Source organism: Vipera ursinii (genome assembly GCF_947247035.1).
Source record: "Vipera ursinii genome assembly, chromosome: 3".
NCBI classification, from domain to species: domain Eukaryota; kingdom Metazoa; phylum Chordata; class Lepidosauria; order Squamata; family Viperidae; genus Vipera; species Vipera ursinii.
This window is the reverse complement of record NC_139516.1, coordinates 139,911,507-139,938,009: the sequence shown is the minus strand read 5'-3', so window position 1 is coordinate 139,938,009 and position 26,503 is coordinate 139,911,507. Positions and strand designations below refer to the sequence as shown.

Sequence of the window (26,503 nt, the reverse complement as noted above, 5' to 3'; positions counted from 1 at the left end):
CCTGCCAGGGACCCTCAGATCTGTCCCACTCCTGCCCAGGCCCCCATAGGCACCCTTGATGCGAACGGTGTAGAGCTGGCCACACCCACCCGGCCCCCTGAAGGCAACCGCAATGCTGATGCGGCCCTCAATGAAATTGAGTTTGACACCCCTGCATTAGAGGGTTGATTGGTGTGGGTTTTTTTGCTTTTTTTTTTTTTTTTTTGCTGCTGACCATCTCTTTCCCTCTGCTGGTTTTCTTAGCTGATTGCAGCTTTCAGAAAAAAAAGCACGCTTACAAAATTATTAGCATGCTATCCTATCACGTAAGGGAACATTTTTTCAGTGGAACAGAGGAATGATGACTTGGTATTTTGGTAGCTACTACTTTACAGCAACTGTACAGGGTTTTTATTTTTTTTGCAAGCTGCTAAGCAGATTTGTACAATGTACCCCAAAAATGTGGATGAGGAAGGGGGTGCTTCCATTTGACCTTTTTTTTTTTTGCATGAAGTGGAGGATGAGGGGATTTTTGTTCCTCCGAAACCTGCAGAGCTAAGGGGGCAGAAAGATCGAGCGAGATAACAATGATTGGCTGGTGATGATTCTACATGTAGTCCTCTACTTACAGCCATTTGTTTAGTGACTGTTCAAAGTTACAATAGCACTGAAAACAGTGACATGACTGTTTTTCCACTTATGACTGTTGCAGCAACTGTGGACATGTGATTCAAAATTGGCAACGGGAAAGTATAGCATTCTGGGGTCACGTGATCAATCACCTTTTGCTGCAATCTCCAGATAATCTCCATTCTGTCAGGAATGTACTAAGATAAAAATTCAAAGGGTTTGAATGAAATGGAAACAAGCTAGGGACAACTTAGTGGGAAATATTTTCATTTATTTTTGGTCACAGTTTTTTTTACAGTAAGCTCTTTTTACTGCAAGTAAAATGTAAATAACTTTGTTTAAATTTTCAATATTTGGAGACGTGTGCCCTTGTTTACTGTATATCAGAAAAGGCACAATTCATGAACAAGACTGTCAGAATCCATTTATATCATATTCATAAATGGAATGTTTCAAACATATCCCATGGATTCTGTCATCTCCCGAAGAGAAGAGGATAGATGTGTATTGAACCGGCAATAGGCATTTCAAAGGAAAGGAGAAGCCTTTTGAACTGGGAAAACAAAAGGGGGGGTTAGCATCTGGGTTTTTGTCAGCAATAAACAAAAGGGTCCTAACTTCCTCTTTCCCACGAGATGGATGATACGAGAGGAAGGATGGGGGGGGACTGACCAAATGGGGATTAAGGGGGGTTAAACCGGGAACTCTTTATAAGGGTTTACATCGTGGAAATATTAAGCCCTGTCTCATTTCCTACAACCGAGCACGTCATAGTAAAGATTTCTTTTGGACTAAAATCCTGACTCCAAGAGTTTTTGTCTTCCTAAGACGTGGTTTGGGGTGGGTCCTGACATTAGACAGGGCTTGCAACGAAAGTCAACCTGGGAAGAAGAACCTTACCGGGGGACTTTGCAAATAAATATGATGTCTGACGATGAAGCAAGAAGGGAAGAAAGCCCCACGGAGAAGGAGCCTTCCCCCCAGCCGAACTCCCAGAAACATTGGGAAACTGAGGCATCATATTCCTCCTGGGAAGAAACGGCGGAGCAGCACGAACAAAAACCCCGGTGGTCGATGGGCGTTGGAAGGAAAAGTGAGTGGAAAAAGGCTTCGAGAGAAGTGACCCTGAGACGGAGCGACCACCAACCGGAATGGAAACAAGAGATGGAGAACTCCCTGCACGCCAGTGAGGAAGAGCGGATTCTGGAAAAAGCTATTGACTTGATGAAAACAACCCTGAGCTCACTAAGGGAGGAGAGAGCTGGAAACCACAACACCTGGGGTCGCAACTGGAGGGGTAACGGAAGGGACCCAACACCTGAAACCCCAGGGCTGTCCAATGGAACAGGAGCCGCTGACTCAGCGGTACCCACCCCCCCCAGACCCACAGATGGGGATCGAGATGAGGAGCGATACACTCCGCGGCGCAGACAACGATCCAGCCAAAGATTCCCACCCCTGGAAGCAAAATTCAAGGGGGAGCCATCACGACTGGGATTTTTCCTAACCCAAGTCCTCAGCTACATGGAAGAGTACGGACGGGACATCCCCAGTGACAAAACACGCATCCGAATTGTGCAATCTGCCCTGGACGGGACGGCCGCAGACTGGGTGGTGAACCTGCATGACTCCAACGCCCCAGAACTCAACGACTTCAACCGATTCATGTCATCCTTGAGGCGACGATTTGAGGACCCTTTGGCTGACCGGAAGGCCCGGGAGAGAATCAAGACGGTGAGGCAGGGCAGGAGAACAGTGGCCGAATATACCCAAGAATTCCGAGCCATCGCCAGCAAGCTGAACTGGCCAGAAGACATCCTCCTCAGCCATTTCAAAGACGGTCTAAACTACGACCTGTATGACGCTTGCCTGCCTCGGGGAGACCCCTACCATCTCGATGACTGGTATGTCCTGGCAGAGGAAGTGGAAATAGACCTATTGAAAAGACAACGCAGAGGAAAACCATGGGGTCGCCCGCCACTCGAGCAAACACGTGAGGGGGAAAACCCACCGGCCACGGCTAAAAAATCAAAGGGATGTTTCAATTGCGGGAGAGAGGGCCACCGTGCTGCAGAATGTCGTTCGAAAGCCCCTCCACGCAAAACAGAGGCACCATCTTCCAAAAAGCTGGGGAAGTCTCAAGGCAACCCAAAAGAATCTTCCATGAAGGGGACAGAGGCTGTAGAGTCCACAATTTCTGCCAAAACCTGGGATTGGACTCCGGCCTACACTGCAGGGGCGGTGGACACCTCGGAAGACAGCTCAGAGGGAGAACCTTTGGTAAGTGGACCTCTTCCACCCATACTTAAGACAGTAACTATATTAGCTTCCTCTGCACCAAAAGCCAATGAAATAAAAGCTTTGATAGACTCTGGCTGCATCCGCTGCCTCATCAGCCCAACACTGGTGGAGGAACTGAGCATCCCAGTGAGGAGGCTAAAACAACCAATCTCCTTCAGTCAATTAGACGGGTCTATAGCAGGGGGGGACCAGCTACCCTAGCCACTCTACCACTCCACATGTCCCTGGGGTCCCATGAGGAAGACATAACATTTATAGTGGCCCCAGGCATGGCATGCCCAATGATTTTAGGACTGGAATGGCTGAAGAAATGGAACCCCGGGATAAACTGGAGGACTGCAGAACTCAACTTCCCAAAAGGGGAACAGGAAAACGTAAAACCCCCAAACACCCCCCCAACCCAGAGGGAGGAAAAAGCAGCAGTGGGGGAAGAGAAGGGGCTAACAGAGATACCGGAGGAATACAGGGACCTGGCTGAGGTTTTCAGTGAGGAAAGAGCAGATGAGCTCCCCCCCCACTGCCCCACAGACTGCACCATAGAATTCAAACCTGGGGCAAAACTCCCAAAACCCAGGATGTATGCCATGAGCCCAAGGGAAATGGCAGAAATGGAAAGATTCATAAAGAAAAACTTAGAAAGAGGATTTATTGAGCCCGCCAAACCCAAAGTAGCCGCCCCGGTTCTGTTCAGGGAGAAGAAGGATGGTTCCTTTCGTTTGGTTGTAGATTACCGGAACCTAAATACAATTAGTGAATGTAATCTATACCCCCTTCCCCTAATGAAGGATATGCTATCCCACCTATCGAAAGGAAAGATTTTTACCAAACTAGACCTGAGGGAAGCATACTACCGTATTAGGATTAAGGAAGGAGACGAATGGAAAACTGCATTCAACTGCCCAATGGGGTGCTATCAATTCAAAGTACTGCCATTTGGACTGCAAGGGGCCCCCGCAGTCTTTATGCAATTAATTAATGACGTACTGAGAGAGCACCTATATAAGGGGGTCCTGGTTTACCTCGATGACATCCTTATCTTCACAGAAACCAAAGAGGAACATATCAAACTAGTCAGAGCAGTCCTGAAGAAATTGCGAGCTGCCCATTTATATGCTAAATTATCGAAGTGTGAATTTCATAAGGAAAGAATCGACTACCTGGGATATCGCATATCCCCAGAGGGCATCGAAATGGACCCAGAGAAGGTCAGGGCAGTACTAGAGTGGGCACCCCCCCGCACACGGAAGCAATTGCAAAGTTTCCTGGGGTTTGCAAATTTCTACCGCCAATTCATCCCTGCATTTGGCCAAATAGCCATGCCCCTCACAAATTTGTTGAAAACGAAGGGGGGGTCACCCGTGAAGCCCAGCCAGCCTCTGAAATGGTCAATGGAATGTCAAGCAGCATTTGAGAGGCTAAAGAGACTCTTTTCTGCGGAACCTGTACTTAAACACCCAGATCCCAACAAACCTTTTGTAATACAGGCAGATGCGAGCGACGTAGCAGTCGGAGCCGTATTACTACAAGAAAATGATGAGGGGGCGTTGCAACCTTGCGCATATACATCCAGGAAACTTACAGAAACTGAACAACGATGGCCAATATGGGAGAAGGAAGCATTCTCATTAAGGTGGTCATTATTAACTTGGCGTCAATTTTTGGAAGGAAATAAAATACCTTTCCAAGTCTGGACTGACCACAAAAATTTAGAAGCACTAAAAACGCCCAGGAAGCTCACTCCTAAGCAAGCCCGCTGGTCCCAACACTTTCACCGATTCAATTTCACTCTCAAACACTTACCGGGGGGAAAGAACTTCCTGGCAGATGCATTATCCCGCATGCCCCAATATAACAGCACAAGAGTTACTGACTTTAAACCACTTGTACCGGAACAACAACTGGCAGCACCAGTCACCACCAGGGCAGAAGAAAAAATGAAACCGAAGGTAGATAGCCAAACTGGAATAGAATTCAGGAAATCTTTGGAAAGTGATGAATGGTTCCAGAAAAATAAACATGTGTGCACAATTAAAGATGGACTGCCGTGGGTGGGGGAGAAGCTATATATACCTGCCACACAGAGAATCAATTTCATGCAACTGTGCCATGATACAAAATCAGCAGGACACTTTGGCTTTGTAAAAACCTTACACTTAACTAAAAGGCAATTTTGGTGGCCATCTATGAAAAAGGACATAGAAAGCTATGTGGGTAGCTGTCAAATTTGCGCAATGGCCAAGAGGTTACAAGGGAAATCGCCAGGACTGTTACAACCAGTGGCGAATCCCTCAGCCCCATGGAAAGAAATAGCCATGGATTTTATTGTGGAACTACCAGAAAGCAACGGAAACACCGTTATCTGGACTGTTACTGATCTGTTCTCTAAGCAAGTCCATTTCATACCTTGCCCAAAAATTCCTACTGCAAAAACATTAGCAAAACTTTTTGTACAACATATTTACAGATTGCATGGAGCACCACAACGCATCATATCTGACAGGGGGGTGCAATTTACCTCAGCATTCTGGAAGGAATTTTTATCTCTGTTAGGAACCACCCAAGGACTGACATCTAGTCATCACCCTCAGGGTAATGGTCAATCTGAAAGGGCTAACTCTGTACTTGAACAATATTTAAGATGTTATGTACATTTTCAGCAGAACAATTGGACAGACCTGCTGCCTTTCGCAGAAGTGGCATATAACAACGCAATTCACTCCAGCACAGGTTACACTCCTTTTCAAGTAGCCACAGGCCAGAGCTTCAACCCCATACCTGACCTAACCCCAAAAGAACCGGTAATTCCAGAACTAAAGGAATGGATTGCTCAGTTACAATACACCTGGCCTATTGTCAGAAAAGCATTAACAGAGGCTAGATTAGCACACAAGACACAGGCAGACAAGAAAAGATCTGATCCCACACCGTTCAAGGTGGGAGAGATGGTATATCTGTCTACAAAATACCTTAAGTCTCTCCAACCCTGTAAAAAACTAGGACCAAAATACATTGGACCTTTTCCAATTAAAAGAATCATAAACCCAGTAACAGTTGAATTAGAACTACCTAAAAATCTTAGACGAATACACCCAATCTTTCACTGCAGTCTAATAAAGAGAGAACAACAATCTCCCCTACGAACAAAAATTCCACCACCACCACCTCCCATCATGGTGGAAGGAGAACAACATTTCGAGGTGAAGGAAATTCTGGATTCCAGGAGACATCATGGAACAACTCAATATCTAGTGGCTTGGAAACACCTCCCCTCCTCAGAAAATGAATGGGTCAGCAAACACCACGTTAAAGCACCAAAGCTGCTTAAGAGATTTCATACAGAATATCCAAACAAACCGAGTTAACATTTACACATGTTATTTTTTCTTCTCTTTTCTTTTCTCCCCCTACAGATGGACACACCTTTCTTCTAAGGAGAGCGGACTGTCAGAATCCATTTATATCATATTCATAAATGGAATGTTTCAAACATATCCCATGGATTCTGTCATCTCCCGAAGAGAAGAGGATAGATGTGTATTGAACCGGCAATAGGCATTTCAAAGGAAAGGAGAAGCCTTTTGAACTGGGAAAACAAAAGGGGGGGTTAGCATCTGGGTTTTTGTCAGCAATAAACAAAAGGGTCCTAACTTCCTCTTTCCCACGAGATGGATGATACGAGAGGAAGGATGGGGGGGGACTGACCAAATGGGGATTAAGGGGGGTTAAACCGGGAACTCTTTATAAGGGTTTACATCGTGGAAATATTAAGCCCTGTCTCATTTCCTACAACCGAGCACGTCATAGTAAAGATTTCTTTTGGACTAAAATCCTGACTCCAAGAGTTTTTGTCTTCCTAAGACGTGGTTTGGGGTGGGTCCTGACAAAGACAGAGGTACCAGCAGGAGTGGGTGGGTGTAGATAAAACAATCCATTGAAGACTAGGTACATAGAGAGTAATGAATACTGACTAGGAGAATGGAAAACTTGTTTGGAAATGAGGGGAAAAAATGGAAGCAGGCTTTGAGAAGGAAAGTATTGGCAATGGCTAGTTATGAGAGGCATGCCTGTTGAGTTCAAGGAGGGAAGCTCTTTTAAATTAAATAGTTATTTTTTCAGATGGTTGGAGTGATTCTGATGTAAAATGGGAAGACAGAAAAATGTTTTCTATGATGCCCACTTTTTAGGGTGTGGGCTAGTGTTAGATTCTGAAGCTGTTGCATGTATAAGTACTCCGCAGAAGACTGTGGAATATTTTGGTCAGAGCACAACAACTGAGCTTTAAAATCTACATTAAAAACAATTTTTTTTTCTTTCTGTATTGGTTGGACCGCGATTGGTGACTTCTTTCACCAATTGTAAAACCTGGTTACAGACTACAGCAGGGGTCCCCAACCTCCAGTCCGTGGACTGGCACCGGTCCGTGGAATACTAATAACTGGGCCACGCAAACAAGTGAAACCCCATCTGCTGGATGCCGGCAGCACATGAAACCATGCCCTTTCTGGTCCATGGAAAAATCTTTCTCCACGGAACCGGTCCTTGGTGCCCAAAAGGTTGCGGGTCTGGGTAGGTCGAGCATAGTAGTGGAAATGGGAAGTAATAGTTCAGTAGTATCTGGACAGATGTAGTTTTCCCATACCTCTTGTTTTAACAGAATTATTACAATGGCCAACAAATTGCCTCGGGAGGGCTCCCAAGCAGGAGATGGAGGCTTACTCCTCTCTCCCTATGGTTGCTTTGCAACTGGTATTTGGAAGCATGGAAGTAACAATGATTCTTCGGTATTAATGGTCTTTGATAGACTTGTCCAAATGAATTTATACAAGCCATTCAAGTTGGAGATCACCCCCATATCTTGTGTCTATGGAGATTCTCAGTCATCCAGGTCATGGTTGTCCCAAAGATGCTTGTTCAAAAGGCAAAAGGCAACTGGATTTTTCACTTCTCATCTCCTCAACTGAAGCTTCTTCAGTTCTGGCCAAACAAATGCAATTACAATCTTAATTGTTCACTCTTGGAACAAAAGCACCTCTCATTCAGGTATATATGCATAACTACTCTCTTAAAGTCTGGATGGCCAGGTTATGTTTGAAAGACCCTCTATGCATATACCATTGTTCTGTGTGGTTGACTACACTTTCCATATATTTATATGCATACCAATCAATATATGGCTTGAATCGTCTTGGCAGTCATTCTCATACCTCCTGGTACTGTTTTATAGACAATTGTTGCCTCACTGTGTTCTCTGATGTTTGTGGAGCCATTCTTCGTTGGGAAAAAACTATGTCTTCACATACTTTGTTGTGCCTTCTTTGAAGTCATTCACATGCTGTGTAAGTTCACCTGATACAAACTGTGCCTTTTTGGTCTGTATAGAACAGGCATCTTCAAACTTGCCTGGCTGAGGAATTCTGGGAGCTGAAGTCCACAAGTCATAAAAGGGCCATGTTTGAAGACCCCTGGTATAGAATCCCATCTTCTTCATTTTTCAAATATATCGCACATTATTAATGGCAGTTACACTAATAGTAGTTGAAATGGTTTGAACATAGGCAAACAGCATCACAAAAATGTCACATACAGTACAATTAAGCCAGTATGCAAAATGCCTCAGTGCTGTTACCTCCTGTCCCTAAGATCTAAAAACTGAGTTGATTTCATCCACCTTAGGAGAAGCAGCACATTTGCATAAATGCTCCTATTGACAACTTTCCAAAATCCCTTGGCCCATCAATTAATTTACTTTGAAAAGCTGAGAAATGATTAATGAAAATTAATTCAAAAAATTAGTCAAAATGTGTAAATGTTTTGTAACTTAAAGTTTGAAATATTTTTAGTTTGTTGGACTTGATGCTAATGAGTACTTCATTAAAGCAGCAAATCTGCTTTAAACTTACATATTTATGTGTTTTTATGTGTATGTACAATGCATATGCATTATAATGTTTGCAGTGTAAAACATTAGTGCACGCAACTTGCAGCATCAGTTCTTCCTGCACTGAATTGCTTATAAAGAGGTGGAATCATTTTAGGTGGAACAAAATAGGAATTTTGAGTGTACCCCATTCTACTATCCAAAGTTAAATCATTATTAGTCTGTTCAGCAGAAGCTGGTTTATACTATTTCATTTGTTATAATTTTATAGATGTTATTTCTGGGGTATACTGGCTAGGGCTGAAGTAATTCTGAAAACATTTGGTTCCCACAGTACTACTAGTATTACCACAGTACTATCTTATGTCTAAGGATACTACCCATGTAGTATGGCTGTATTATTATCCTTCTCATCTTTTCTACTACCTTCTCCTATTGGTATTTTAAGATTATGTTACCTTGTTGTTTGTATGTACACTGATTATATTATATTGTTGTTTGTATGTACACTGAGAGCTTATGCATCGGAGACAAATTTCTTGTGTCTCCAATCACGCTTGGCAATTAAAGTATTCTGTTCCATTCCATTCCATTCCATTCCATTCCATTCCATTCCATTCCATTCCCCACTCCTGGTTTAGGGGCATTTACTTATTGCTTAAGTAAATGAATAAATGCTAGTGCCACTTTCCTTCCTTATACAGTCAAAGATGCTTGTATATAAATCTGGCATGATCTTTTAGCTAATGCTGCAGCTGAGCACTGTTGGAGAGCTTATTCTTTTGGTCAAGGAAACCTGTTTTGCTCAGCTTCCGCTTCTGGATGGCTTAACATGCACCACATTTACCACACCTACTTCCTGTAAGCACTGCCAACCAATTCTTCCTGGGTTAAGACTTATACTATTTTATGTATTTATTTTAACTTTGAGTAAATTCGGGAAGTACAAACGTCTATTTTCTCTTTCCCCCCCCCCCCTCACTGTTTCAAGGCAGAACTATGTTTTGCACCCAGGCATTTATTTCTGAGTATTGTATATAATATATTATTTCACTTTAACTTATTTAAAATAGTATACTTCCAATTGCCTGATTTGCCTTTTTCCTGGTGTTGCCTTTCTTCCAAATCATTTCTATTAGTTCCATAATGCATATTTTTTGGGTGTAATTATAAGGAGATAATCAATTTTCAAGTGTAAGGAAGATTGTAGAAAATCTTGGAAATTCATTTTAAAGAAAAGTTTAAACTACATGAGTAAGGCTAGAATAAACAAGAAGCTGTATTTCTCCTCAACAGTGTTTCTCAACCTTAGCAAATTTAAGATGCTAAGGGGAAATGGCAAACTACTTATAAACAATTGCAAAAAACCCTTCATAGACATTTTTATGAAGTCACCAGTAATCTAGTTTGATCCAAAGGAAATCTTACCTGAAGGTGTAAAGCTAGAGTTAAGTAAAAATGGAAAAAGTTCCTGAGGCATTCATTTTAAGCAAAAGGAAGTTCTGTTGTCTGTAGGAATATAATTCAAAATTCATGTTAATGAATTTTGAGAGGCGCTTGAGATAATACCTTGAGAGGTGCTTGCTTTTTTTTGCAAACGTTTGGTTTTCTTTCAGGAAAAAAACTGCTTGTACTGCCATCTGTAGCTTACCAAATAATATGCATTTTTTTCCAATAATAGGTTTTTACACCAATGAGAGTGCACTTCCTTTATTTCTGGAATAGGAAAATAAACATTTCCTTTTTGGGGATCATGTAGATATATAGATAGTATAACTTCAGTTTCTCTACAATGTTAATCATAGTCATTTGGCTCACAGGTGTTTAAAGTTTTCCTCAACAGGTAGCTATAGTTGCTGACCTTGGCTGATGTAAAAAACAAGTAGGATCAAGTTTGGTTAGTTCTTGGATAATACAGCCCCTCAGAGGAGCTGTGCTAGAGTCTATACCACAGGTCTGCAACCCGCGGCTCCGGAGCCGCATGTGGCTCTTTCAGCCATCTCCTGCGGCTCCCAGTCCTCTGCCATGTGCAGTCCAAAAAAAAAAAGTAGGACCAAAAAAGTTCAACCAATCAATTCAAATATGCATGATAGGTGCATATCTCGCCTTGGCTCCACTCTTCAGTCAAACCCTGTTCTGCGCATGCGCGCATGTACGTGCATGTGCACACATTTTTTGTGGCTCCCAGTTTTTCCTTTTGTGAGGGAACTGGTTCCGAGTGGCTCTTTCACTGTTTCAGGTTGCTGACCCCTGGTCCATACAAACAAACAGATATACACACCTAGCTTGGATGGCAAACCACTTCCATCTTGTCACCAAAAAATAGTCCAGGGGTGGGGAACCTTGGCTCTTTTCTGACTTGTGGACTTCAATTTCAGAGTAAGAAGTAGGTTTTTAAAGATGCAGATGAGAGAACAGAAAACAAACCTTCTTAGGCCTTCCTTAATATTCATCTGTATCTTTAAAGGCCTATCTCTTGCTCTGAGAAAATACAGTGGATTTTAAAACTGGTTGTAAATGGAGGACTACCTGTACTGCTTGGACTCTAGGAGAGACATACAGTGGTATAGGTAGTCCTCCTCTTATGATCATAATTGAGTCCAAAAATTTCCATTTCTGAGCAAGACAGTTGTTAAGTGAGTTTTGCCTCATTTTACGGCTTTTCTTGCCACAGCTGTTAAGTGAATCACTGCCGTCATGAAGTTAGTAACACGGTTGTTAAGTGAATCTGGCTTCCCCTTTGAGTTTGCTTGTCAGAAGGTCGCAAAAGGGGATCGCATGACCTTGGGACACAGCAACGGTCATAAATACGAACCAATTCCCAAGCATTCAAATTTTGATCACATGATTATGGGGATGCCGCAAAAGTTGCCACTTTGGAAAAGGGTCAAAAGTCTGCACCTTTGCAACTTTGAAAGGTCACTAAATGAACTGTGACAAGTCGAGGACTACCTGCAATCATATTAGAGAGAATAATGATAGGCTACCACTCTGGTCTGTAAGGCTGCCTGCAAGTCAAGTTCTGTGATTGGAAATGCAGCTACTTCTAACCTGACATTTGGCGAAGGTCAGGTTGTGTTTCTCACAGATGTGGGCGTAATCTTAGAGGTTTGCGGTTGTTGAACTACAAGTAGTCCTCAACGTACAACTACAATGGAGCCCCAAATTTCTGTGGCTAAGTGAGACGTTTGTTAAGTGTGTTTTGCCCCATTTTATGACCTAACTTGTCACAGTTGTTAAGTGAATCATTGCAGTTAAGTTAGTAATGTGGTTGTTAAGTGAATCTGGCCTCCCCATTGACTTTGCTCGTCCCAAGGTCGCAAAAGATGATTACATGATCCTGGGACACTGCATCCGTCATAAATATGAGTCAGTTGCCAAACATCTAAATTTTGAACACATGACCATGGGGATGCGGCAACGGTCATAAGTGTGAAAAATGGTCATAAGTCACTTTTTCCAGTGCCATTGTAACTTTGAATGGTCACTAACTTCCAATGTTGAATCTGTTAGGCAGGCTATTTTTTCCCCAGAGTTTGGACTATTTGGGACTAGGCTGCTACAAATCTTAATTAATGACTAATCTGCCTCATTCTGGTTGGTTAATCAGTGATAAATTAGGTAATTAAATATAAATGTATTTGCATATTACTAAAACACATCTGTAGCTGCCTTTCTGCATGAAGTTTGAATTTGCAGTGCAACAAAAAGATCTCTCTTTAGTGTTACTAGGGTTGTTTTATAAACTCTCCATCAGACCTAAAATAATGTTAGAATGTAATCTATTAAGATTTGGTTTCTTCAGATTAAACAAAAATGTTCATTGATCTAGTTCAACTGGTTTTCATTCTACAAGTTGAAACACTACAAACACTTCAGAATATGCAAAATAATATACATGTCATTTAAGAAGAGTATAATAAAACACATATTCCGGACTAAAGAAAGTTAATCATGCTTATATTCCACCTACATTTCATCTTTTTTTGGTTTATTGATTTCAATCTTGAATAAATATGCATAATTTCCAGAGAGAAAATTGCTGTACCACAACACAACAATAGCTCCTTTATTTTGGCTTGCTATCATATGCAGTAGGAGTCATGACTTGCTTTAGATTTACTTTAGATCTCTAAACAAGATTTGCTTTAGATCTCTGAACAAGAGTTTATATCCAACATTATTTTCTGGTTATTTGATTGCAAATGCAGTTTAGGATTATGTCTGAATTATTACACATGCTTTATTTGTGGGGTTTGGTTCATTCTTCATTTGTTTTTCTGTCCCATCTAGGTTTTTAAACATTTCACAGAGGCGGGGCTAAAAAAAACAAGAAAACAAATCAGGAGTTGTCCAAAAACAACTCTGTAGGTCTGAGTGTGAGTTGTTTTTGGTTTAGTCATATGAACCGTGTTTAAAGTACTCTATTTCTCAACATGTGTTAACCCAGGGGTGTCAAACTTGCCGCGTCACATGATGTATCACAACGTATCGTGACTTTCCCCCCTTGTCGGAGCTGAGGTGGGCACAGCTTTCGTGTGACACATCCGGCCGTGGGCCAGCAGTTTGACACCTCTGTGTTAACCAATTGAATTCAGTTACTTACTTCTGGATAAACAAGTGTTAAGATTTTGCCTGAAAAATACAGTTCCATGTGAATTTATTTAATGTAAAGATTTGTATGTATTTATCCTAATCAAATTACGATGTGTAAAAACATACTACTGTTACATAACTTTCTTGAAATGCAGTTTATGAACTGTAGTGGTGATATTTTGGAATTTGAGGTTTTGCTCAGATAAAACAGTGATTTGGAAAAAACAGGAGGAACAAGTTGCAGTATTTTTCTGGAATCCGATATTGATGGTCACATTTCTATATAATAGGCATTGGGTTTATATACCATATTCCTATGCACGTCATTAGTTTTGCAAAACAAACTTATGAAGTTGAGATTTTAATACTTTCTTTGTTACTTTCAGGGACGCGGTGGCTCAGTGGGTTAGGACGCTGAGCTTGTCGATCAGAAGGTCGGCAGTTTGGTGGGTCAAATCCCGAGTGCCACGTAACAGAGTGAGCGCCTGTTACTTGTCCCAGCTTCTGCCAACCTAGCAGTTCGAAAGCACGTAAAAATGCAAGTAGAAAAATAGGGACACTACGATGGGAAGGTAGACGTGGACAAGCGCTGGCTCTTCGGCTTTGAAATGGAGATGAGCACCGGCCCCTAGAGTAGGAAATGACTAGCACGCATGTGCGGGGGAACCTTTACCTTTACCTTTTACCTTGTTACTTTCAGGGATTTTGAATGACTTTGGTAAAGAACTTCAGACAGTCTAACTCCATGGGAATAGAAGGGATCAGCCATTGTATTAATATGCTTTCAAAGCTGACCGATGAGAAAAGTATAAAAGTTCAGGGAAAATTGGCAATCCAGTAGATTTTAAAATTTGAACTCATTTTATTTTGTGACCCTGCTCATCAAATAGAAGAAAGTACAGATACATATCTCTCTGGGATGGGAATCAATATCATCTGTCTATAATTTACTCAGACTCTCATTGTATTTATCTGTTTTTAATCTCAAGATAGCCTAAATGATGCATTATACTGCAACGGTTTTTGACTTAAGGTACCTAAAATCCGCTAACTTTAAAGAATGTGTAAAAAAATCTGGGACCCATAACTGGTGGAGCAGTGGGCTAATGCCTCCTTAAGTAACACCAGCTGCCTGCAATTAGTGCAGGTTCGCGTCCCATCAGGCTCAAGATTGACTCAGCCTTCCATCCTTCCGAGGTAGGTAAAATGAGGACCCAGATTGTTGGGGGCAATAAGCTGACTTTGTAATAATGCCGCTTGGGGGCCCCGAAAGCCCTAATAAGCAGGCATATACATAGAATGAAGGCTATTGCTAAGCACATTGATTTGTGCTTTAGATTGTAAGCCGCCCTGAGTCTTCGGAGAAGGGCGGGATATAAATGGGATTAAATAAAAAAAATCTAAAATTTAATATTCATTCTGATCACATCAGACTGCACTACTTTCTTGTCAAAGGATGACCCAGTAGGCAACCTTGGCTCTTTTATGACTCGTGGACTTCAACTCCCAGAATTCCTGAGCCAGCCACGCTGAGGGAAAAGGGAGAGGTTTCCATGCTGAGCCAGGCTGGCTCAGGAATTCTGGGAGTTGAAGTCCACGAGTCATCAAAGAGCCAAGGTTGCCTACCCCTGACCCAGTGTGTCACAGGGTTGTGTTAGTCCTCTATTAAAATTAAGGGTGATATTTTTCCTTCAGTCTTGATCCTGTCTTTTCTAAGATCCAGCTGTCTAAATATGAAAACATGAAAGAACGTGCATAAAACCTAATAATCTTCCCTCATTTTTGGGGAAAGAGGGATCTGAATTGGATAAAATATTCTATTGCTTTCTTGTTCACATTATAGGAGATAGAGTTGCTTAGCATCATTCCAGATTGAATTCCTTGGGAACCTGCTCTGTTAAATCTAATTTTCTTTCCATCTGCTCTTAGATTGGAAAATCCTATTTGGTTTTAATCTCCCAACTTGTAAAAATGGGTAAAGGAATATTTTTCTTTGCAAGCAGAAGATGGATTAAATGGCTCATTTTTTAAAAAAGATTTTTTAGAGTTAAAACTAAAACTAAAAAAGGTTTTTTTTAGAATAGAAAGCAAAGTCCCTCTATAACCATTTCCTACAGCTAACAGTGATACAGATACCCAATCGTCATCCAATGACTTGCCTTGCCACTCTGTAAACTTTTTCAGAAACTATTTTTGTTCCATCTGCAGGTTGGTGGAAATTATTTTCTGAATGCAGTTTTTCTTAGGTTATTAAGTTCCTTGATGTAGCTTTCTAACCATTTGACATTTTTATTTTATTTTAAGGATCCCAATGCTCTACTTTTTAGAAATTTGTTTTAGAATACATATGATGTTCTTAGCTTGGTTAGCAGTTCTTAAGGCATAGTGTAGTAATAATAGTTTATTATCAAAGAATAAGAAACAATTTTAATGTGAATAGAGCTAGATAAAGCAATTATGCTGAAGAAGAAAGAATTCTTGTAATTTAAGTTAGGTCATTTCAGTTGATAGTGTAGGCGAATCTTTTCCCAGCATTTATATAATTGCTTACAGTAACAGTAGGAAAACCTATTTTGCTTGCACACTAGTTTATGGCTGAACTTCAAAACAAAACTGATCCAGACATTGTCAGCCACAATTAGATTCTTGAATCAAAGTGGTTTAAAGTTGATTAAAGTTATACTCCAGAGGATAAGGGAAAGAAGAATGACTTGCAATATAATGTGTATGTTCTCTAACTTATGGATAAACCCATATAGACAAACAATCTGAGGCAATGGAGCTATGGATATCTGACTTGAGAGGCATCACTCAGTTTTGAGAATTTCATTGCACTTCTATAGGGAAAAAAACTTGTGTACTTATGTCCTTTCCCTTCTTACCCTGCTAACGGTAATTGTGACTCAATGCTTCAGCAAAGAGCATATGCTTTTTAAAATCCCTATATGTAATTTAGATGTCTAAAATACATGTGCAGAAGTATGTGTTCCCACTAATACTTGAAATAAGATTAACCTTGTTTTGGTTGAGGAAGCTTCAGTCTTTCTATCTTACTGAAGGCGGAATATAAAGTATGATAGATTACAACATGTTGCCCATCGTTTCATTTGGTTTCATGCTGTCTTCCAAAAATTGGGAAGAATTGCTTTTATATTTCTTACATGCTATTTTTAATGTCAAATCTCTCTGAAACAGGTTTAAAATTAACTCTCGACCATCTTCACATTTGCTGACTTAAAAATGCTGAGAACCTGAAGCGACCATAGTTTCTTCAACAACAAAATTCTCAACCCTAGCTGATACAAAAGAGGCAAGGAAGGGAAGATAAGCAGCAGGTACCCCATGGAAAATTGGGGAAAAACGAAGAATTCTGTCACTTTCACTCTTTTGCTCCACCTGACAACCAAGAGGTTGATGTGAAAGGATGAAGCCAGCATTCTTCTTAGAAGATCTATTAGAATGGCCAAAGCTGAGGAACCAGGAGGAGTGAGGCAAAAATCCCTTCATAGCTCCATTGGGGAAAGCTTGCCCCAAGATTTGCAGATTTTTTCAGCCTTTGCAACTGAAAATTAATTCTTCAGCAGAGCATTGTCTCAGCTGCCAAAGAGTAAAAAAGTATGACACTAGACTAGAGGAATATAGAGGTGATCTGGGAGCAGGTTAAACTTCTCATCTACAAACATCTTTAGAGCACAGACATATCATAAAAGACTAAAAGAAAGAGTGATCATTGTGCTAGTTAATTTTTTTGGGTAGCCTAATAATTCTTATCAACATAGGGACGCGGTGGCTCAGTGGGTTAGGACGCTGAGCTTGTCAATCAGAAGGTCGGCAGTTTGGCGGGTCGAATCCCGGGTGCTGCGTAACAGAGTGAGCGCCTGTTACTCGTCCCAGCTTCTGCCAACCTAGCAGTTCGAAAGCACGTAAAAATGCAAGTAGAAAAATAAGGACCACTATGGTGGGAAGGTAACATCATTCCGTGCGCCTTTGGCATCTAGTCATGCCAACCACATGACCACGGAGACATCCTTGGACAAGTGCTGGCTCTTCGGCTTTGAAACGGAGATGAGCACCGGCCCCTAGAGTCAGAAACGACTAGCATGCACGTGCGGGGGAACCTTTACCTTACTAATTCTTATCGACAGACTTTATATGATCAAGTACTATAGCTATATGTTTGCAAGAGGGTTAACACTTCTTTACAAGCAATTCAGTGATTACAAATTTACCTATATGAATTAGGCTTATATACTAGTGTAACTTTTAAACATTATTATTACCCTTTGGCTCATTGTAAAAAAAGTGCAGCACAGACCTGCTCTGACCATTATTATGATTGCTGCAAGAGTGAAAGAAGATATAATAAAAGATAATTCTGCATAGTTCTCTCCTACAGTTTTCATTAAGTGTCAGCCCTTTTTGGCAGCAAAAAATAAATGAAATGAATGAAATGAAAACTATTCATTTATTCCAGTGCTTTCTGCAATAAATGAATTCTTACTAAATTCAGTTTCCATTCAGTTATCGTGTGTAGGTCTTTTAAAAATTCAGTATAAAATGAAAGCAAAGGAATGTACTTGTCAGCAAATCCTCCCTCCCTGATGTTATCTAAGATTCTTTGGCGTTAGTTCTGGTAATTGGGAGATCTTGTTCAGAACATCTGATCTGAGAATGTCTAGTTTACTGTTGTTGTCAGTATCTGCAAAACAGATCTCCCCTCCCAATCCCACTGTTCCATCTCCAGGTAGTCCTCGATATATTACAGCCCAACATTTCTGTTGCTAAGTGAAACATTTATTAAGTAAGTTTTGCCTCATTTTATGACCATTCCTGTGGTTAAGTGAACCACTGCATTGGTTAAGTTGGTAGCATGGTTGTTAAGTGAAACTTGCTGCCCTGTTGACTTTTCCTGTCAAAAGTTCGCGAAAGGAGCATACATGACCCCGGGACCCTGCAATCGTCATAAATACGAGTCAGTTGCCAAATGTCTGAATTTTGATGATGTGACCATGGGGGATGCTGCAAGGCTCGGTATATCTGAAAAACGGTCATACGTCACTTTTTCCAGTGCTGTTGTAACTTTCAACGGTCACGAAATGAACTGTTGTAAGTCGAGGACTATCTGTGTTCCTCAACGGTTTTCTCAAAGTACCAAGCTGCTAGAAGTGATGTTCAGGAAATGGTCCTACTCTGAAACAATCCTGTTTTATCTGAGTACTGCAAACTGTTTCTGTTTCGAATACTGGTTTCCTGAAAATTGCTGGTCATCCCAGAATAGCTAGATTGATGAAATATCCCAGAAGTCTCTGTGAACGGTAGGTTTTGTATATCTATAGTTGTCAGCGATTAGCCTTGCAGTGTTTTACCAGTACTTTTCTTGATGCAAAGCATGTGCTTGAGATTACCTTCTCAGAAGGATCATGGCAAAAAGAACGATTATCCAGAATAATCATGGAAACCGTTTCTCTGCAGAGGTTAACCGGAGAAGCCACACAGGTAAAAGTTTATTTTTGAATTAACAGAGACTTTTTAATAAACTACCCAAGTTCTTGGCATGCATATTTTGTCTGCCTGTTAAGTGATATTATTGCTAACCATTTGTGACATACTGTATTTGTATTGTGTTGTTCTTACCCAGTGATAAAATTGCTTCGAGAATCTTCTGAACAAAAGAATGGGCTTTATTAGACGAAGGAAGGGTCAATGGGAGAGATAAAAAAGATGAAGGAACTTTTTCACCTTTATTTGTGTTGTTTGCTAATTTGCTTGTTGCAATCACACTGTGCTTGTGCATCGCACAGTGTGGAAATTTCTGCTGTTTGGAAGAATGCGCGTGACGCTTTGTCATTCTGGGGCAACTTTTTGGACCTATATTTATGCACGTGGCTCGTGTTTTCTCACTTCTACTCTTTTTTAAAACTTATTTCATGAAAACCAACAATGTTACTTTGAAACAGGGTTGGGGCACATTAAAAGAAGATTGGGTAACCTAAAACCTTTAGTCAGCCCTTACAGTGGGCTCCCGAAGTCTCGGTTCAGCACACCACAGATATTTTGTGGTAAAGTGCCATTTTAATAATGGTAACATTTTTAAACTTAAAATTTAAAGCTTATGTATTATATTTTTAACATCATTTCCCCAAACTGATAGTTTGGGGAAATGATGTTAAAAAATATAATACATAAGTATCATAGTATCTCATTTTGTTATATTTTAATGGGATTGTTGTTGTTGTTAGTTGCAAAGTCGTGTCCGACCCATCGCGACCCCATGGACAACGTTCCTCCAGGCCTTCTGGTCCTCTACCATCTTCTGGAGTCCATTTAGGCTCACACCTACTGCTTCAGTGACTCCATCCAGCCACCTCATTCTCTGTTGTCCCCTTCTTCTCTTGCCCTCAACCTTTCCCAGCATTAGGCTCTTCTCCAGTGAGTTCTTCCTTCTCATTAGGTGGCCAAAATATTTGATTTTCAACTTCAGGATCTGGCCAGACTGACCGGTTTGATCGCCTTGCAGTCCAAGGAACTCGCAGGAGTCTTCTCCAGCATACATAGTTCAAAGGCTTCAATTCTTTGGCACTCAGCCTTTCTTATGGTCCAACTTTCACAGCCATACATTGCAACTGAGAAGACCATAGCCTTGACTATACGTACTTTTGTTGGCAGGGTGATGTCTCTGCTTTTTAGTGTGTTTAATGGGATATGGGATTATATAAGACACAGAATAAAATGCCTTAAGATTGTATTAGGGGGAGATTTGCCAGAACTGGGCAAATTTCCATAGCAGTGAAATTGTTCAACCAACTGGTATTGAAAACAGCCAGCAAACATTATGAACCATTTAGTACTCCCCCCAGTTGACCAATAGGAGAGTGGGGAAAAATGTCAGCCGTGACTCATCTTTGAACAATTACAAGGTCTTAAACAATAAGATCCTTTGCCCCCAGTTGACAATAGATTGGAATGAAAACAAATTATTAGCACTAACCCATTCATGCTTTCAGTTTGGGTCTAAATTTATCTGGTTGGTTGCAAGAAAAATCTGAACAGTTGCTATCGGGAGTACCTACTTGTTGCAAAGCCATCATTCCTCCTGTTTTTACTGTATTTAAAATTCATTGTGAAGCTGGCCTTTTGCAACCAGATACTTTTCACAATCACTGCAATCATAGTTTGTTGTTTCTGTGTTGACAAGATAGGAGAATGCAGCCAGGATTGATCCAGTCTTTTGATTGTTAGAAGACTACCCCTGGATCCATCAATAGTTTAGAAAAAGAAAGGGATTAAATTGGTAAGTGTTATTTCTCTGAATTTTTCTCTTCTTGTTCTACAAGGTGCCAGGCTGTGTGAGTTCCAGTTACTCTGGAGACAAATTCTATTATGAAATTGTGAATGTTATATAATTTTAAATTTCTGAAGCTGGGAGGTAGGGCATGACCAAGAGTTTCTACCAGTGGAGAAACTGGATTGCCTACCAAGTCAACCTTTTAAAATGTTGCAAAAGAAAACACTTCACAACTAAAGCAATAATAAATTGGCGCAGGTCTTATTCTCTACCAGCACTGCTGCAGAGTTTCTGTAGTTGTTCTTAAACTCCTGTAGATGAACCCTAATTTTGGGGGTCAGCTGAGAGACCAAATGAGAGCATCCAAACTTATTTTACTGGCCCGTGGTTGAGATAAATCAATATGGGATAAACTGTTCGGCGTTGATGTCATTTGCAAAGATAGCTGCCAGTGGGCTCCATCCCTCACTCTACACATTATGAGAAAAGCCTTGTCTTTTGAGACTTTCCAGAAGCCTAACAGGGTAGCAGCCTGCCAAAGCTCAGGGGAAAGGTTGAGGGGGCTGTGGCTGCTGGGAAAGGGATCTGTAGTGTACCCACATTATATGACCTGGTGGCACCAGGGTAGCAGATATCCTTAGAGCAGACATGTCAAACACAAGGCCCGGGGCCCAGATCTGGCCCGCGAAGTGGTTTAATGTGGCCTGTGAAGCCATCCTGGAAACAGTGAGGGAACGGCCCCCACTGCCTTGGCCCTGGCCCTGAGACCCTCCTTCTGCCAGAGACCCTCAGATCTGTCCCACTCCTGCCCAGGCCCCCATAGGCACCCTTGATGCGAATGATGTAGAGCTGGCCATGCCCACCCAGTAGGCCATATACACTCTAGCCATGCCCACCCAGGCCATGCCCACCCGGCCTCCTGATGGCAACCGCAATGCTGATGCGGCCCTCAATGAAATTGAGTTTGACACCCCTGCCTTAGTGACTAGTCATACTGTAGATAACGTGGCCCTGTGCCATGAAGACTTTCAGGTTCCAAGTTACTCTACAAGAGGAAGAAGTCAAACTTTGATGGCCTTTGGCATGGAACTGTGTGACAAAGTGCATGTGCTGTATAAAGATAAAACCCATAATATAAAATTTCGCCATGTTGATAATGGTGAGGTGAATTTGTATTACAAGTAGACTTTTGATCATTGGCCTGTGCCTAGGAAATACTGTCCTAAGAAGGCAGAAATTAAGATTCATGGGGTTTTCAGATACCAGGAATTTTCCAGACTTTTTCCAAACCATGAAGAAAGAGATCAAACTGTAGTGATAAAAAAAATTGGCTATGTTGAGTGATTTTTACAATTTGCCCATAGTCTCTTATGGAACCCCCTCCAGTTTTCACAGAATTTAGGACTCCGCAGAATTCTGTTTAAAAAGCCCATGTCTATGCAATATGTAAAATAGCTAAGGAAATAACCTAGAAATATCTTTGAACTGAAGTGTAAGACCTCTAGTTATAAATTTTGCAGTCATCTAATCTTGGATAGTATGTTCCATGTCAAATATCTTGATGTACATTTCAAGTCCATATGGTTAATATGTTCTCAAGCTAACAATATATACTCCAGGCAAAGCTGTAAAATGTAAAACCATGAAGCATTTTAAGGACTCCTTAGAGTCTGCACATCAGCTTTTTGCAAGATAATTAAAATGTGAAATTACCACAAATCCTTTTTTTTTAATTACTTGTGGGAGGTCCACATGGGGAATAGGGGAAATTAACTATGGTGATTTTCCACACGAAAACCTTAGAGCTAACTTCACTTCTTCTGTGCCTGTATGGAGCTATCAGTATGGTTATACTCTTGGTAAAATAATGTCCCAGGAGTTTCTTTTTCTGCATATGCTAATGGGATGATTGACATTGCATTTACTACTTTATGAGTAACTCAAGGTGGAGAACATATATATCCTTCCTTCTTTCCTTCCTTCCTTCCTTCCTTCCTTCCTTCCTTCCTTCCTTCCTTCCTTCCTTCCTTCCTTCCTTCCTTCCTTCCTTCTGTTGTGATTCAGGGTCAGCCTGTGGGTTTGGCAGTTGGGTCGGACGATTCAGAGGAGGAGGAGGAGGAGGAGGGGGGTGTTGGAGAGGTTGCTGAGGGGGTTGGAGAGCTTGCTGATGAGAGCCCTCAGCCAGGCCCCTCCGACTTGGTCACGACGCAGACCCAGCTGTGTGAGCCTGACAGTGTGGATGAAGATGACCCACAGCTGGCCCTGTTCAAGGACGCCCGATGCAGGAGGCAGTCAATCAGGAGTAAACAGAGGAAGGCAATGGGGCACCTCGGAAGGAGGCAGAGAGAAGTCACGCCCTGAACTGTATAAAAGGGGAATGCGTGGGAGGGCTGGTTTGCTGAAGGCAACTGCTTGAATAGCTCCTGTTTCATGGTTCGTGTCTTGTTCTGTTTGCTTTTGTGTCAATAAATTTGGCAGGCTTAGTTCCAGCCTCTTGCCTTCTTGTAAAAGGGGTTGTCCCTGCCTTTTCTGCAGGGCCGGTAGCAGGCTGGTACAGAACACCTTCCTTCCTTCCTCCTCCTCCTCTGTAATATAGTAACTATCATCTTGACATTTTTGACCATGCTCTGTGGATACCTGTTCTAATTCAAAATCTACAGATTACTGATGGCAGTTTCTGATGAGGGTTACAACTGCTGCATACATGGTGGAGATACAGCCATGCTGTCTGCTGTCTGTGTGTTTTCCATCTCTTCTTTCCATGTGTACGTGTTGTGTATATTGACAATCTATTATTGCTCCTGTGATTTTGCTTTCTGTTGTATTTGCCTGATTCATCATTTCCACACAGTCATTCTCAAGTATAGTCAGCCCTCGTTTAGTGACTGTGTCATTTAGTGCTTGTTCACAGTTTTGAAAGTGGTGGGAAAGTGACTCTGCGACCAATCGTAAGCACAGTCATGGTTTCACTTAGCAACTGCTTTGCTTAATGTCAAATTGTTGGTCCCAATTGTGACCATTCCTCAGATTATTCCAATTCAAGTTAGGCAGACAAAATTAGAGATATTTTAAAAAGCATAGCCTAGATTTGTATTACTTTCAATAGTACTGGTAATCCGTGGAAGTATGAAACTGTCTATTGGTTTATAGTGGCTCTAATTAACCAGGTATCAAAAATTAGTCACTGTTTTAGACTGTTAGATTTGTGGGGTGTTTATATCTGGAGAGGAAAACAGACTTCCATATGAATTACACAAAAATTATTATTCCATACGTCTTCTTAACAAGTCAATTTGTCCAACTCATGTTTTTTGCTTGCACGTACTAGCAGATTAAGAGAACAATACATCACAGTATATAGACACTTCTTTATTTGGTTGTTTGGAAACACATTTTCTTGATAATCCAGTTTGTATTTGTTTACATATCTGATTTATAACAACTATTGCAGGTTATCTAATAGTAAGATGGCATTCTGTCCCTGAAGAATTCAAACTCAGTGGCATAATTGGGAATATGAAATGGATTGAGAATTGTTGCTTGAAATTTGTTATTCTTCAAATGATTATAACTGTTCAATGAGCATAATTGCTGAAACTATATGATTAAATAATGTATGGCAACCTTGATTCTGTGTTAGAAAAAGTGAAGAGCCCTAATTGTTCTCAGATTTAGCACTTTCCAGATGCCTTGAGATTAAACTCCAAAATTCCAAGTTTGAGATTAAGTGTCTCAACATATTTGTATGTTAGCCGAAAGGGGGAAGCTAACCTGCCTTAAAGTGGTTGAAAAAATAAATCTAATCCAGACTGACACATTTATGAGCCACTAAATCATATTTAAGAAGATTCTGGTTTTTTACCCCTCTCCTCTGAGAATTTCTCAGTTTACCATGATATACACAAGAAGAGCCGGTAATGTTGTTCTACTCAAATGAAATGGAGTTGAAGAAAAAAAAATTGCTTATTCATTCTGTGCAGTCAAAACGCTTTTCTGTCTCTAAAGTTAGAAGAAAAGATATTACGCTATTATTAGTCAATGCTAAAAAGTTCAGCGTGTTTTAATATTTAAAAAACGCTATGTGTGCTTGTTCAATTCTTTTAATTTTTTAATAATAGAATTGATAGTATGATTTTATTAGGGGATTGCTTCTATTTTTTAAAAAAAAAAAATAGCCAGCACTTTAAAGAGTGAAGATCAACGCAGGGCACTCTGATTTAATGGTTAATCAGGAATAAGATCTGATTTGTGTAGATTAAATCGTGCTATTCAAGAATTCAATTGTGTTTATGCTAATGCAAGCAAAATTGTGAGATTGATTGAGTTTTGTTTTCAGTCTACTGGTATTGTTAGATTTGGGCATGCCGCTTCCTAGCAGGGATTTGATGCACAGATAGAGTACAAAAGAGATTTGGCACCGTGTTGAAATATATTGATATTGCATGATCTCTGAAGTGTCTGGGAACCTTAAAGACTTCAAGGTCAAGACCATTCTCTAAAAAGAATAAACGTATCTCTTGGGAGATAAGGCAGACTGAAATGAGTTAAGGAGAGAGACAATTTCATCTAAAATATAGAATTGCTGAGCTGCAATTTGAACCATGAATTACTTCTGAAAATTGGGAATCAAGGACAATTCCACTTGTGTGCTGCTGCAGAGGTGAAATAAAGATAGGGAAGCTGACCTGCATTTGTAATGAAGAGTTTAACAGGAAGTCCTCGACTTATGGCCACAATCGAGTCCCAGATTTCTGTTGCTAAGTGAGACATTTGCTAGGTCAGTTTTGCCCCATTTTACAGCCTTTCTTGCCACAGTTGTTAAAGTGAATCATTGCAGTTGTTAAGTTAGTAACACGTTCGTTAAGTGGATTTGGGTTCCCCATTGACTTCGTTTATTAGAAGGTCGTAGAAGATCACATGACCTCGGGACAATTGCCAAGCATCAGAATTTGATCTTTCACACAAACGAGGCTTTTCAAAAGCCTTAGCGCAGGGGCGTCAAACTCAATTTCATTGAGGGCCGCATCAGCATTGCGGTTGCCCTCAAGGGGCCGGGTGGGTATGGCCAGGGTGGGCGTGGCCTACTGGGTGGGCATGGCTAGAGTGGGTGTGGCCTACTGGGTGGGCATGGCCAGCTCTACATCGTTCGCATCAAGGGTGCCTATGGGGGCCTGGGCAGGAGTGGGACAGATCTCAGGGTCTCTGGCAGGAGGAGGGTCTCTGGGCCAGGGCCAAGGCAGTGGGGGCCGTTCCCACACTGTTTCCAGGATGGCTTCGCGGGCCACATGAAACCACTTTGCGGGCCGGATCCGGTCCCCGGGCCTTGTGTTTGACATGTCTGCCTTAGCGCAAGAGTAAATCTGTCCAAACTTACTTATTTTGATCATGTGAGCATGGGGATTATTTTGATCATGTGAGCATGGGGATGCTGCAGTGGTCATTAAGTGCGAAAAATGGTCATAAGTCCCTTTCCCCCCCAGTAATGTTGTTATTTTGAACGATCACGAAATGAACTGTTGTTAAGTCGAGGACTACCTGCATTGTCCCTCTTTCCAGTGGTTAGTTAAATGACATGCAGGGATGCAGTTCAAAGAAGAGCTTTATTCTAATCAAGAAGTAAAATTTTATGAGAAGGTGTGGGAAATATTTTTATGCGGTTTAGTTTTAAAGAATATGGCCTGGCTTGTTTTTCTAAGTAATTCTGCAAATTCTGTACGCAGCACTGCTGTCATTGATTAGTGTGAAAGTTTTGTTTTGCAATCCTGTGTAGTTTACAAGCACCCTGTGAAATATTGGATTGGTTTATGCACAGTTTCTTTATCTAGTACAAATAG

The 26,503-nt window shown here is 41.2% G+C and overlaps 1 protein-coding gene across 6 annotated transcripts in view; it reads left to right on the top strand.

Moving 5' to 3' along the window:
• RNF152 (ring finger protein 152) overlaps positions 1-26,503 on the top strand; it is a 56,926-nt gene that overhangs the window by 16,762 nt on the left and 13,661 nt on the right. The window contains exon 1 of one of the 6 annotated variants that reach the window (XM_083361176.1): positions 17,925-18,185. The exons of the other annotated variants lie outside the window; for them this stretch is intronic. The gene's annotated coding sequence lies outside the window, so the exon portion shown is untranslated. Of the gene's footprint in view, positions 1-17,924; positions 18,186-26,503 lie in introns of those variants that run through there. 6 annotated transcript variants of the gene reach the window in all.